This window comes from Phacochoerus africanus, chromosome 3 (genome assembly GCF_016906955.1).
Source record: "Phacochoerus africanus isolate WHEZ1 chromosome 3, ROS_Pafr_v1, whole genome shotgun sequence".
Lineage (NCBI taxonomy): Eukaryota > Metazoa > Chordata > Mammalia > Artiodactyla > Suidae > Phacochoerus > Phacochoerus africanus.
Window position 1 is genome coordinate 68,800,918 of NC_062546.1, and position 11,977 is coordinate 68,812,894.

Here is an 11,977-nt window from a genome sequence, read left to right on the forward strand (position 1 = left end):
GAAATTCCTGATCTACCTTGGTATTGCCAGTAATCTGACCTGCAGGCTTGTACCTGAATACTGAAACCTTGGGGTTCACTGCTCAAATATAATACTTGGGAAAAGAAGAAAAGGAGTAAAGAGACTCTTCTTAACCTTTGCAAATGTCACGCACTATTTATATAACATTTACCACTTTTATTTTCCACAGCCCAGGATTTTGTAAGGAGAAAGGAACAGGCACTTTAAGCTAAAATGCATTACTACAGGTTTTAAATTGCAGCCTTTCCTCTCAGAAGGCTAAGCTTATTGTAGGGATATCATTCTTCAGGGGCTGATTGCCTCATAAAAAAACTGGAATTCTATTTCTTGGATAATTCTTGAAACTGGTTCTAATAGTTTCACAAGATAAAAAAAAAATTCCTCTAAATTAAATAAATTACTAATCCTAAAAGACAAATTGCTATCTGTTGTATGGAAGTTTTGAAATTATTTCATTCCATGTCATAATAAATGCAACAAGTTTTCATTTTCTAATCTAATTTTATTAAATAAAAATTGCAGTTTTAAAAAGACTGGACTCAAATTAAGTTTCTATTATCTTGGTTGCGTAACCATTAGGGGCCTGAACTTGGCTGAATGAGTTGCTATGTGAGGGCTGGTATTTTATAAATTCTAGAAAGGAGGAAGCCACAGAGTCTCATTTTGACAACCTTATTAACTGCAGGTAGATAAGGAAAGCAAACACAAGTTAATGCCATCCAGCAAAAGAGAAAACATGAACTTCCAAGAAATGTGACAGACAAGTATATAGATGCTAAAGCCTCACTGGAAGGTGTCTACTTCATCTTAAATGCTGGTTTCATATATCCGATCCCCGAATAAAAGTAGACATTTTAATTTTATTTGCTTTTTAGGGCCGCACCCACAGCATATGGAAGTTTCCAGGCTAGGGGTCAAATTGGCACTGCAGCTGCCAGCCTGCACCATAGCCATAGCGATGCAGGATCTGAGCCACATCTGTGACCTATACCACAGCTCATGTCAATGCCAGGTCCTTAACCCACTGAGCAAGGTCTAGTTGGGTTCGCAACTGCTAAGCCACAACAGGAGCTCCCTAAAAGTAGATTTATTTATTTATTTATTTATTTATTTATTTATTTACTTACTTACTTTTTAGGGCTGAGCCCGCAGCATGTGGAAGCTCCCAGGCTAGGGGCTGAATCAGGGCTACAGATGCAGGCCTACACCACAACCACAACAATGCAGGATCCAAGCTGCATCTGTGACCTACACCACAGCTCACAGCAATGCCAGATCCTTAGCACACTGAACAAGGCCAGGGATCGAATCCACAACCTCATGGTTACTAGTTGGATTCACTTTTGCTGTGCTATAACAGGAACTGTGTAAAAGTAAACATTTTTAGACTGAGAGTTTCTAAATAGCTGAAATGTTGGGGTATTTTAGCACTGATACACTATAACTTGTCTTAAAATGGCTGCTATGACTAAAGTCAGAGGTTGTCAGCTGGCTGTGGTAACGCCACCTTTGACTCAGAACTTGTATTCTGTTTGGTGCTCACTGTGTTTAGAAGTGAATTAGGGGAGTTCCCAGTTATGGCACAGCAGAAACGAATCCAGCTAGTATCTATGAAGATGCAGATATGATCCCTGGTCTTGCCATGAGCAAGAATCCGGCATTGCCATGAGCTTTGGTGTAGGTCACAGACATGACTAGGATCTGGTGTTGTGGTGGCTGTGGTGTAGGCCGTCAACTGTAGCTCCGAGTCAACCCGTCGCCTGGGAACTTCCATGTGCCGCGGGTGCGGAGCTGAAAAAAACAAAAACAAACAAAAAGTGAATTAGTTTTAAAATCTAAAAATGAGGATGTTTCAAATAAAAATATAGATTTCTGACTGTATTGAAAAATGATAGGTTCTAAAAGGATTGGCCACATTCCCGCTTTCTTGCTTGGGTGGAACTGGACAGAGGTTGCCCCTTCTATGGGGGCACATACTTTCCACTTTGGCATATGTTGGCTGAGGCCCACTTTATTCTGTATGTTGCTTCCTTTACCTCTGCAGAAATCAGAGCCTGAATGCTTTATGCTAGTGCAGAGGTGGCAGTCTATGGTAGGAATGCCAACTGGTGCCACTGGAGACAATTGTGTGACTCTCTCTTCTGCTCCCTGATGAAGATATTTATTTTCTTTTTCTTCTGCAGAGGCATTATGACCTAGGTGAAGGAGTCCCGGATTGAGGGCCAGGGACTTGGCTCTAGTGATAATTTCTTTTATCTAATTGAGTGAATTCATAAGAACCTCCTAATCCTTTAGTGACTCAGTTTATTCATCTATAAAATGGAGGGTTCATTTATTCACCTGCCTTTTAAAACACACCTATTCTGTTCCATAGATTTGAAGATGCACCAAAATATTCAATTATACAAGGACACAAAAATGATGTTGTACTGACATACTCTGTGTCTATGTCTAATACTATTTGGAAAAGGGAGAATTTGAATGTCCTTAGCCAGTTTCCTACAGTTCCCTCTGCTCCTAGCTAAGCCGGCTTTCTGCTACCTACCTGTTCTGGCAGTCACTGAGTTAAAGAATGGCCCCTGATCTCTAGGCCCCCTTTCCTGCTAGGATGTCCTGTGGTTTTTCTCTCTTTCAACACTCATGTCTTCTACCTTGCCTCCTTCTTTGTTCTTTCCCTGTCTCCATCTCCCCCAGCCTAAGACTTGCCAGGGGCTTAGCTTTTAAAGTCTGCCATAGTTTCTGGAGCGAGAATTCCTTTGGCTTTGTCCCTTTGTTGCTTTTCTTTCTCACCTTGACAATAAGGACATATTTTCAGTTTTACTCTGTAGCTTGGTTTAGTGTTAACCGAAGTTCCCCCCTTTCTTTGCAGCAGCTGCTCTCATTCTTCTAACCAGTTTTTAAAAGGCTTGAATTTGGAAATACAGTTGCTGTGTGCCTCTTCAGAGATTCATCCATAACTGTCAGAGCCTTTTCATTCCCTGTCTTTTGTATAGGTTTCTTTTATGAGCAGAGTAATTTGCATTTGTCTTTAATTCTTAATTTGTCTTTGCATTTGCTGTGGATGTAACATAGCAGCTGAATTTGCATTTTCTTTTCACTTCCATTCTCATGGACTGGGGCTGTCTGAGGTGTAAACCATAGAGAGATTCTGGAGCATGTTTGCTGATCTTGGCTCTTCTGGTTTCATCGTAACCCTCCCTCCCTTTACCTGAGTTGTCTTATTATATTTAGGTGATCTAAACTGTGATCAAACTTAGCCTATGTTTTCCATTCCATTGGTTGCTTAATCCCATTAACTGAATATTAGACCTTTAAAAAGCAGTCATACTCACTTATGAGAAGAAACCCTATGTAAGAGGATACTATTAAATTCTAGAATATAGAATGCTTGGGATTTAATTCTGTCCCTACCACTGACCAGATGGGGTGCATATCTAGCTTTCTTGTCCTATTTTCCTGTAAAAGGGGACAAATAACATTTCTGGCTAATTTACAGAATTATTCTGAGGTCCGAAAGGTAGGACAGGTGTGGAACAATTTAAGGAGTATCATGTTCTAGACCAATATGAAATATGGTGGTACCCTAGGGACACCAGGCAGTATTGCCCCTGAGCACTCTGGTTAGCTTTTGTTTGGTTGTTTATGGAGCTTTGGTTCCAGGGAATTTCACCAATGATGACTACTATGTTTCAAATCATACCAGAGTTTCCCAGTGAAGGGAAAAGGACCAGGTTAAAATCTATGCACAATCTCACACTAGGGGCTTCTCTATTGTTGTGAAATAACTAAACAGAAGGTTAATGCTTTACACTAAACCTAATCCTGATGTGCCTACAAAAAGCATAGTTCTATTATTCTTTGTAGAAAGGTAGAGACTGGAAGTGGCCCTATATATTCCAACTTTCAATTAAAGGGCTGTTCTTAAAAAGCAGTTTTTTTTTTTTTTAATTGAAATGTAGAACGTTGAGAAAATTGTTAGTTGCTTCTATAGCCCACTCTGTAGCAATATGTAATTTTTTGCCCAAGAGGGAATATAATTTCTAGTCAATGTGAACTAATTGTAGGGTATACAGAGGGAGTTTTCAACAATGTCCAGTGATTCTTCCTCATTGCTTTCCTTCATCAGAGCTTAATCACTAGAAAGCCCTTGGAGGTAGTGGAGGGGTATCTGCAATTTCCTATAAAATCTACCGGGTCCTAGAGAAAGGGGCATTTTCTCAAACCTCCCATTCCTTCCTTCTCACCACTCTGCTGCCCTGGGATTAGACCTGCTCTGGAACTAGGCCCTAAGACATATGGCATTAATGGATTTATTGAATCAGAGCTTCACACAGTTTAGATAATAGGGCAGTTTATTCCTTGGCTAAGAATCCATTTTCCTTCAATTCTTCTTGTCACTCCCTTATTACTCCCAGAACCCTTGTTTCTGGGTTTCTAGGAAGAGAGAAGATCTCAGATTACTTTTCAGAGCTTTCTCCAGATGATTCAAGTGCGGATAATAAAGACTCTGATGGGACTTTAGGCCCATTGCTCTTGAGACACACCCCAAAACCTGGAGGCCAGAAAATAAAGAGAACCCCCTCCCTCAGGCTAAAAAGTGTACCTTTTCACATACCAGGAAAAAAGAAAACAAAAAACAAACAAACAAACAAACAAACAAACCCCAAACACAGTAATGTTGGATAAACCTAAGAAAACACTGGTTTTTTTTTTTTTTTTGAAATCTTAGAAAGTTTGGCTTTACAGAGTTGGATTTTATTTTATAACTTGTGAACATTTCATTGTAGCAGGGAATTCTTCACTGCAATCTTTGTAGTTGCAAAAGATACTGCTATTTTCTGGGAGTTTGAAATAACTTTTTTTGTTTGTTTGTTTTTGTTTTTTCTAGGGCCACTTCTGTGACATATGGAGGTTCCCAGGCTAGGAGTCTAATCTGAGCTGTAGCCTCTGGCCTATACCAGAGCCACAGCAATGCCAGATCTGAGCCGCGTCTGCAACCTATACCACAGCTCACGGCAACGCTGGATCCTCAACCCACTGAGCGAGGCCAGGAATCAAACCCGCAACCTCATGGTTCCTAGTGGGATTTGTTTCTGCTGAGCCACGATAGGAACTCCTAAAAGAACATTTTGACACTATTAATGCTTAACTATAAATCAGAGTTTAGGAAATGGATTTATTGCTCTATTTACCCTTGTCTAAGTAGACAAAATGCAAACTTCATTTCAACTGATTTCTATGGAAGCAGCTTCTTAATTTCTGTGGTTGGGAGGACAGGCCATTTTTTCTTTAAAACTTGATGGGCTTCAACAGGCCAACTATAAATTCTCTTCTGACCTAATCTCTTACCTAGGGGAGGGTTATTTTCTTTCTGGATTGCTGACTGATTTCCTTCCTGGAGTGCTGGAAAGCCTTGTTCAAAGATCTCAAAGCCTGGCTGCATCTCTTTCCTAATGAAGCACCCTTAGCTTGAAGCTGGGGGAGAAGGTCCATCTGGCTTCTGCCATATGTGTGTATGCTGTCACACCAGTAAACACGGCAGAGTTTGCCGACAGTGCGGAGTTTCAGTTAGTCAGTCATAAATTAGAGATGAGATATGCTGTGTTCCTGCTGCTGCGAGCTTTCACACTCCAGAAAGGAATCTACTTACCTATCATGAAGAAGAAGAAAATGTGGATGAAGCACTCATCTGAGGGGATGCCACACCAAGTCAAATGCACATGTACTATTTAGAGACAGGGAGAACTGCACAAAGATTGGGAAACCAAAATCATTCCCTAAGCACCTGATTTGTATCTGTTTGCTTATGCAGTTGGTAAACTGGCTCTTTTGTTTCAATATGTGTATATGTAGCCAGTTATGTTTCCTGCCCCCCCCCACTTGGGGTGGATACTGGGGAACAACTCCTTAAAAGTCTTAAAATCATTCCTGTCCTGAGTGAATATATGTGCAGTTTCCTCCAAAATGTGCTTTATTCTTGTCTGATAATCAGATAGGGAGAAAATAATTAAATTTTAATGCATCTGTCTTTTTAAAGAGAAAGTGCTTTCTGACTCTTAATGGCAAGATTTCATTATTATGATTTTAATGCTTTTAGACTAAAGGAGAGTTTACATTTAGGCTTCAAAGAAGCACAGCTAACCTATTCCTCTAAGACACCTTTGTTTCACTTATGGGCTTGTGTGGAGGTGTGTTTTAATGTATTACATTTAAAACAGACTGTGATACATTACACTTTTTAAACATCTTAAACCAGAATAGTTTCAGATTAACATTGCTATCTCTATCTGAGGTATTACCACAGGAAGTTCATAACTTATAAAACAGATCATCACACTTTTTTATCCTGAATACCCTTTTCACCCAAAGGGTCCTGTGACCCCCACACATCTTCAAACCATCTCACTCCAAAAAAGAGAAAGATGCTGAGATTCTTTCAATGGAATGTGGACTAGAACACCATGGCAATCTATTTTGTTTGATTAGTTCAGAAATGGTCAGACCCTGACCTTAGCTATGTTTTTGTTTCTTTGAGGTTGGGATTTAGGGCAGGAGAAAAAAGAAGATAAAGGATAGGGTGAGCATGATAAGTAAGTTTCTAATTCATAAAAAAAAAAAAGACTGGGAAAGAGGAGGAAATTGGCCAAGACTGTAACTTTTGAGAAGAGGGGGGCTGTTGGTTTTACCCCAGTCCCAGAAATAAACATGTGTATATGTAGCCAGTTATGTTTCTTGCCCCCGCCCCCCACTTTGGGGTGGATCCTGGGGAACAAATCCTTAAAGAACTCTCTGTTTGATACCTACTAATGGTATGATTGACATGTTTTTAGAACACTTCAGGCCTTGTCTATGCAATTGGCTGTAGTTATCATTCAGTAAAACCAAAATTGTTATGTTGCTGCAGCCAAAAGCAGCAGTTCCTCTGTACAACTGGAAGTAATGCAACACTGTAAACCAAATATATTTAAATAAAAAATTTTAAAAATGTTACCTTATTTGGAAATTGGGTTTTTTTGGATGTAATTAGTTAAGGATCAAGGTGAGGTCATATTGGATTAGGATGGGAGCTAAATCCACAGATAGCTGTCCTTAGAAGACAAAGAGATGCAGAGAAGAATATAATGTGGAGATGAAGGCAAGAATTGGAGTCAGCCCTCTACAAGCCAAGGAACACCAAGTATTACTGGCAACCACCAGAAACTAGGAAAAAGTATGGATCAGATTCTCCCTCAGAGTCTCTAGAAGAAACCAACCTTGTGATACCTTATTTTGGACTTTGAGCCTCCATAACTGTGAGAAAATGAATTTCTGTTATTTTAAGCCACCAAGTTTGCAGTATTTTTTTTCTTGGATTTATTTTTTATTTTTTCAAATGATTTTTACTTGTTCCATTATAATTGGTTTACAGTATTCTGTCAATTTTCTTGCAGTAATTTTTAAAAAATATTTTTATTATAGTTGATTTACAATGTTCCATCAATTTTTGCTGTACAGCAAAGTGACCCAGTTATTCATATATATATATATATGTATGTTCATATATGTATATATGCATATAGCCACTGTCAAATCTGGATTTATGAGAACTTCCTATGAAAGGGGTTTTACAAAATGGAGCATGGTGCTTCTAAGCTTTCTGTGGCAAGGTCAAGGGCCAAGGACCCAGAATGCCCCCCAGTGTGCAGTGTCCTGTGCCCCTTCTTAATTCTAATTCCTGCACAATCTGTAGCAGGGAAAAATGATAGGTGTGGTTTTATTCTCTATACCTGGAGGAGCTATGCTCCTTGTTTAGGGGAGGTTATGTAGAGAATCTAAGTAAATATTATAATAGTGATGAAAAGTCTTGGTAGTCATCTGACCAGGTCTCTGGGTTTGAAGACACGATGTGTGGGTAAACTATGTGACTGCTTCTCTCAGAGAAACACTTCCAGGTGAAAGCATCCTATTGCCATTACCATTTGTTTATGGTCTAAGACTCCTTTTGTTTGCCCCTAAGCACAACCATAGCTTTATGTGTTTCTAAAGACAAAATTTTAGGAGCATTTTCCCTCCAGGGCAAGTACTTATATCCTAATTTATCTGGGTTCCTGGCCCTTTTTCATGATCTCTTCACCCTCAGATTTTTTTTCAATTAAGAGCCGTCGGGGATGTAGGTGGAGGAAGGACATCCTTAGGGTCTGTAGAAATCTAGTTGGAATGCTCATCTGGCTTGGGATAGTTGAGGTGCAGTCTCTTTAGAAAAGAGTAGTCTTTGAAGGACAATGGATCTCTCATATACCAAAATCTGCAACTCTACGGAGGGATTAGGAATATTTTCCTATGTTCCCCATTTTGGCAAATAGAATTCCAATCCATCCAACTGTTTAAGTCAAACCCACAGCAAATATAATACCCAATGGAGAAAAACTGAAAGCCTTTCCACTAACATCTGGAACAAGACAGGGATGCCCACTCTCACCACTACTATTCAACATAGTATTGGAAGTCCTAGCCACAGCGATTAGACAAACAAAAGAAATAAAAGGCATCAAAATAAGAACAGAAGAGGTAAAACTGTCACTGTATGCACATGACATGATACTATACATAGAAAACCCTAAGTACTCAACCCAAAAACTAATTGAACTGATCAACAAATTTAGCAAAGTAGCAGTATATAAGATTGACAATCAGAAATCATTCACATTTCTGTATACTAACAGATATATTAGAAAAGGAATATAAAAATACAATACCTTGTAAAATTGCACCACAAAATATCAAATACCTGGGAATATACCTGATCAAGGAGATAAAGGACTTATACGCCGAGAACTATAAAACATTAATCAAGGAAATTACAGAAGATGTAAAGAAATGGAAAGATATTCTATGTTCCTGGATTGGAAAAATTAATATTGTAAAAGTGGCCATACTGCCCAAAGCAATCTACAGATTCAATGCAATCCCAATCCAATTACCCATGACATTTTAAGAGAACTAGAACAAACAATCCAAAAATTTATATGGAAACACAAAAGACCCAGAATTGCCAAAGCAATCCTGAGAAACAAAATCAAGCAGGAGGCATAACTCTCCCAGACCTCAAGCAATATTACAGAGCTACAGCCATCAAGACAGTGTGGTACTGGTACCAAAACAGACATACAGACCTATGGAACAGAATAGAGAATGCAGAAATATACCCTGACACCTATGGTCAATTAATCTTTGACAAAGGAGGCAAGAACATAGAATGTGAAAAAGTATATTCAGCAAGAATTGCTGGGAAACCTGGACAGCTACATGCAAATCAATGAAACTAGAACACACCCTCATACCATGCACAACAATAAACTCAAAATGGCTGAAAGACTTAAATATAAGACAAGACACCATCAAGCTCCTGAAAGAGAACATAGGCAAACATTCTCTGACATCAGCCTTATGAATATTTTCTCAGGTCAGTCTCCCAAAGCAATAGAAATAAAAGAAAAAATAAACCAATGGGACCTAATCAAACTGACAAGGTTTTGAATAGCAAAAGAAACCAAAAAGACAACTTACAGAATGGGAGAAAATAGTTTCAAATGATGCAACTGATAAGGGCTTAATCTCTAGAATATATAAGCAGCTTATACAACCCAAGAGCAAAAAAGCCAACAACCCAATGGAAAAATGGGCAAAAGACCTGAATAGGTATTTCTCCAAGGAAGATATACAGATGGCCAACAAGACATGAAAAAATGCTCAACATCCCTGGTTAGTAGAGAAATGCAAATCAAAACTACCATGAGATACCACCTCCCACCAGTCAGAATGGCCATCATTAAGAAGTCCACAAATGACAAGTGCTAGAGGGGTTGTGGAGAAAAGGGAACCCTCCTGCACTATTGGTGGGAATGTAACCTGGTACAGACACTACAGAGAACAGTATGGAGGTACTTTAGAAATCTATACATATAACTAACATATCACCCAGCAATCAAGCCAAGTGGGCTCTTGGACATAAATCTGAACATAACTTTCCTAAAAAAGACACATGCACCCGCATGTTCATTGCAGCTCTATTCACAATAGCCAAGACATGGAAACAACCCAAAAGTCCATTTACAGATGACTGAATTAGGTAGATGTGGTATATATACACAATGGAATACTACTCAGCCATAAAAAAGAACAAAATAATGCCATTTGCAACAACATAGATGGAACTAGAGACTCTCATACTGAGTGAAATAAGTCAGAAAGACAAAGACAAATACCATATGATATCACTTATATCTGGTATCTAATATACAGCACAAATGAACCTTTCCCCAGAAAAGAAAATCATGCACTTGGAGAATAGACTTGTGGTTGCCCGGGGGGAGGGGGAGGGATTGGGAGCTTGGGGTTAATGGATGCAAACTATTGCTCTTGGAATGGATTAATAATGAGATACTGCTGTGTAGCACTGAGAACTATGTCTAGATATTTACAACACGGCACAACAATGGGAGAAAAAATTATGTATACATGTGTGTGTAACTGGGTCCCCGTGCTATACAGTGGAAAAAAAAGTGTGTTGGGGGAAATAACAATAAGAAATAAATTTTAAAAAAATTCCCTCAATAAAATTGTAACATCAACTCTTCCATTTCTAACCACACAACCCCTCAACATTCTAAGGTGGCCCTGGCCTTAGAGAGCCTGGGTCTAAAGTCCCAGGTGGTCACCTGCAGAGACCGGACAAGGTCAACCACTCTGGCACTGGGTGTGTGTGGTTGTTTCAGCTTTTGTCTTAAAGTTATGTACTTTGTTAAAATATAAATAGTGAAATCCACCCCCCCAAAAAACCCAAAAAAACCTGGAAGTCACTCTTGACTCCGTACTCCATCATCTCTCATATCTAATCAGTCACCATGTCCTAATGATTCTTCCTTTCTGCATCTCTCCATTTTTCTCCAGCACCCTAACTGAAGTGGCCTAGATTACTGCAATAATCTTCTAATGACCTTATCACCTTTAGTCTCTTTCCCTTTATTCTTTTCTCTCAACCACAGTCATAGTGACCATACTAAATGTACTAGTCAGATTATATTTCCTTGCTTAAATAATTCTGACAACTTTAAGATAAAATATGAATTCTTTAAGAATGGTGTGATGGCCAATTTTATGTGCCAAGTTGGCTGGGCCATAGGGTACCCATATATTTGGTTAAACATTCTTGGTGTGTGTGCGAGGGTATTTCTGAATGAGATGAACATTTGAACCTGCAGACTGAATAGCAGCTCCCCTCCCCAGTATGCGTGGGCTCCATCCAATCAGTTGGAAGTCTGAATAAAATAAAGGTGGGGAGAATTCACTTTCTATCTGCCTTTTTTTGAGCTGGGACATCAATCTTCTCCTACACTTGTGCTGAAATTACAATATCAGCTCTCCTGGATCTCCAGCTTGCAGACTGAGGGACTTCTCAGGCTCCATAATCATGTGTACCAATTCCTTATAATAAATAAATACCTCTTTTCTATCTTTTCTTTCCCTTCTTTCCTCCCTCCCTCCCTTCTTTTTTTTCTATCATGCATGTCTTATTGTTCTGATTCTCTGAAGAATTCTAAGATACTGCTTACAGGATCTGTTCACTCCATCCTGCTCTCTTTTTATTCTCTCACTTCCATGAAATGAATTTCTTTCAGTATCCTAAATGGAATGTCACTGGTTCTCCTTGGTTGTATGTTAGAATCACCTAGGGAATATTAAAAGTATTGATATCTGGGTCATACCCCTAGAAATTATTACTCAACTTGTAAGGGTCGAGTAGGGAGTTAAAAAATCTTCCCAGGTGATTTTAATCTCCAATCTGAGTTAAAAAAACAAAAAAACAAAAATGAAACACGAGGCTTTGTGCCTGAATCTGAAAACTCATCTCCTATTCTGTTTATCAGGCTAAAATTCATTTATAGTTCTGGTCTCCATTTAACAAATATTTGCTCCA